This window comes from Octodon degus, unplaced genomic scaffold (assembly GCF_000260255.1).
Source record: "Octodon degus isolate 3935 unplaced genomic scaffold, OctDeg1.0 scaffold00180, whole genome shotgun sequence".
Lineage (NCBI taxonomy): Eukaryota > Metazoa > Chordata > Mammalia > Rodentia > Octodontidae > Octodon > Octodon degus.
Window position 1 is genome coordinate 1,900,770 of NW_004524756.1, and position 3,793 is coordinate 1,904,562.

The following is a 3,793-nucleotide window of genomic DNA, read 5'->3' on the forward strand; positions in this document are numbered from 1 at the left end:
TAAATGGGCTTTAACTTTTTGTAACCTCGGGCTATGCAAGGTTGCCTCCAGGTACACAGGTGCAAGATAGCCAGAAACTAACACAAAGCCCCAGGAAATTTAGTTTGACTAGTGGTCACAGATATCCTGAAAGCGTTGTTTTGTGTCAGACAATGAATTTGTTTACCAAATGGAATGTGGTTCCATGTTTTAAAACTCCCCTGCTTCCTGGGCAAAGGGCCTTTCCATCCTCTCCTGTCCGAGTGCTGATGGGGGCCCTGAGCTCAGTAATAAATGGCTTTCCAAATTCCAATTTGGCTGATCTGGTTCCTATTCTGAGCGACCCATAAGTTATCAGGACAACCAGAGACTTAGCTTATTCTTCTAGAGTTAATGCTAGGTAAAACATTCACCTATCTAAACTCACTTGGGTGTCAGTGAGATAGCTCAGTGGTCTAAAGCGCCTGCTTAGGGAAGCATAGGAAAGCGCAAGGACTGCATTTCGATCCCTGGTACCACATGCTGAGCCAGCCATAAAATACTCACGTGATTATGCATCTATTGTCCTTTTTGTGTGACAAGGTCTTACTATGCACTTACTTCAGGATGGCCTTGAACTTGAAATGGTCCTCCTGCCTCAACCTCCCAAGTGCTAAGATTATAGGGGTGTGCCACTACCACCACACCCAACCTGTTGTCTTTACTTACATCCAATGATCTGATAAGGTTTTTTCAAGTCCTGAGAACCATTTATTTTTGAGATAAAATATTATAGATTTAAAACATTTCTCACCTTGAGTATGCAAAATACAAATTCCACAAAATGTTTATTTCTTTACTTCATAGTTTACAAATATACAAAATAGAAGTTTCCTTAAATTTATATTATATATTTATGAAGACAAGGAACTTTGTAGAGAAAACATTTGTCCTGTTTAAGGCATACTTGGGAATAATCCATTGTACAAATTATTGCATGTCTGAAACCACAGTGCATAACAGACTGCATAAACATGTTACAGAAGTAAACCATTTATAGGTCGTCAATGTAGACCAGAAAGCAAAAACAGATTTTCCTTGTCAAAGTATGGAGCAGCCCCCCCTCCCCCCAGAACCGGGGATTGAATTTAGGCCCTTGCACTTGCCAGGGAAGCGCTTATTCCACTGACCCACTGAACCATTGAGCCATCTCCCAGGCTCCCCCCACCCCGCTTTTTTTGTATGCAGCAGTTTGAGAACTTTGGCATCCTCACTTGATACCATTAGAACCAAGACTCAAGCACTATCACGTAGGTGATTAAAAATGTTTTCTGTACCTGAATTTCTTCCTCTTCTAACATACTAATGACTCTCAGAAGGCAAAGAGAATATAAGGTGATCTTTATACTTATATTAAATTGAAACAATTCAAGAAAATCTTGGTCTTCCCATCCTCCCCACACTCAGATCTCATTTATACCCTGATAGCCACAACTTTCAGTCTCTCCCATGGCATTTTGTAAGCCCTGGCGTATTCAAGTCAGTTTTAGAATTGGAATGATAGAAGATCCAGTCATACACCCCAAGTGTTCTTTGATTCCTCCCCTGCTTTGGGTTTGTCCTTTCTCCTGATTATCCACTCAGGCTGACTTACTGATGTTCCTTTTTTTTTTTTTTTTCCCCTTCGGTATGGGGGATTGAACTCAGGACCCTATGCTTGCCAGGAAAGTGCTTATTCTATGGAGCTATCTCCCCGGCAGGCTTATTAGGAACCTGACCATGATTCTATTGTTTGCCGACTGCAAGCCTCCCCTTGCGGGGAGACAGTGTAAAAAAAGGCTTTTGAAAAAGAAAATACTGAATTCTCTCCTGGCAGAGCGGGTGGTGTCACTCTGGGGTTTAAAAATGCTTCTTCATGTGTAAGACGAGGTGGTCTGACCTGGAAAAAGCCTGGTCACACTTCTGGCACTGGAAGGGGCGGTACCCCGTGTGTTTGCGGTAGTGCCTGGTCAGTTCATCAGAGCGGGTGAACTTCCACCCACAGCCGTCCCAGTCACAGTGGTACGGTTTCTCACCTGTGTGGATTCGCAGGTGTGCCTTGAGATGAGAGCTCTTTGTATAGGTTTTGCCGCAGCCGGCGTAATCACAAGTGTAGGTGGCCGTTTTTTTCCAGAGCCACGACCTTTCCCTCTTTGGCTTGGGCTTTTCTGGCAGGCAGGAACCAGGTGGCATGAGCTCTTGGTAGTGAATCGGTGAGACTTGCGGCTGCATTTGGTCCGGCAGCAAGGGTGGGTAGTTGGGTGCCGGATGGGGATGAAAGCCAGGGGAAAACGGTAATGCAGGGTGATAATCCCTGGTGCTCAGCAGTTCCTCGGGATCCGACATCGGGTTAGTGCTGCTCGGGAGCTGCCACCCCAGCGGGAAGTCTTGTGCGCTGGGCAGGCACTGGTTGCTGAGTGGCGGTCCAGCACCCAAGTGGGCCTCCAGGGGCGGGCCGTCAGGGCTGCCTTTGCTAACGCTGATGACCCACGGACTGCTGTACTCGCTTCCCGGGGCGCTCAGCGACGCCTTCAGCTCAAACTTGCCCATCAACCCGCTTCCTGGCCGCGGCTGCTGCGGTGGAATGTACACTGACCCCAACTCGGGCGGCAGGACCTCGGCCACCAAGCCACCCGAGGACCTCATGTTGACATCCGCCGCGCCGAAGGGCGCCGTGGGAGGGGGCGCCGACTCCTGGCCGTACAGCTGCCGGCCGCCAGTGCCGCCCGGGGCCATGCCCGGGTCTTCCTCCGCCCGCATGGGGTAGCTGAAGCTGCAGCTGGAGGGCGCGCTGGCACGGCCGCTGCTTGACGGGGAGGACCAGGCTGGCGCCGACGAGATGGTGGCGGCCACACAGTCCTGATGCGACAATGAGTTGGAGAGGATGACATGTACGTCCAGAAAGCTGTTGAATTCCTTCGACTCTCTGCGGGGTAGATGGGCTGCGCTGCTAGTGCCGATCAGGTCTGGGGCCACGGTCGACCCCGCCAGGTCATAAGGGCGGCTGAGAAGCCCTGGGTTAAGTCGCTTCAGGTGGGAAAGCTCCTCCCGCCAGCGGTTATTCGGGGCACCTGCTGGACGGAGGGTCTTCTCCCTTACCGCCGGGCCGGACAGGGACGTGGAGAAGGACCCGAGCGGTGCGTCGCCGACAGCCATGTCAGACTCACCAGGTGGCTGCTTCATTAATGAGAGCCCAGAAGATCCTCAGGAGCCTGAAGCAGCTGGATACCCGAAGTCCAGAATTAACAAAGAGAGAAAACAAAACAACCCGAGCCTGCAGTGCCGGCTCCACCCCCCGGGGTGTGGTGGCTCGCCCTGTAATCCCAGCGCTTGGGAGGCGTAAACAGGAGAATCACTAGGAGTCCGAACTAGTAGTGAGGCCCTGGACACCCTGTTGACCCTTTCCTAAAAATAAATAAATAAACAAACAAACAAACAAACAAACAAAAACAAAGAAAGGGGGCCGGGGAGATGGCTCAGTAGAGTAAATGCTTGCCTGGCAAGCTCAAGGGACTGAGTTCAATCCCCAGTTCTGGAAAAAAAAAAAAAAAAAAGAGAGAGAGAGTGAGAAACAAAGAAAAAACAAGGGACTGGGGAGATAGCTCAGTAGAATAAGTGCTTCCCTGGCAAGCTCAAGGGCTTGAGTTCAATCCCTGGTTGTGCCAAAAAATAAAATAAAACCAAAAACAACCCTTAGAAATGAAGTCAAAACCTGCAAACCCAAAAATGCCTAGGATCTTTCTTTGGATTAAATATAAACTGGAGATATCTTCTATTTATTTATTTTTATTTTCTT

The 3,793-nt window shown here is 49.1% G+C and overlaps 1 pseudogene; it reads right to left on the minus strand.

The window, feature by feature from the left end:
- Positions 1 to 1,838: 1,838 nt before the first annotated feature.
- LOC101587525 lies at positions 1,839 to 3,180 on the minus strand (annotated as a pseudogene).
- Positions 3,181 to 3,793: the final 613 nt, after the last annotated feature.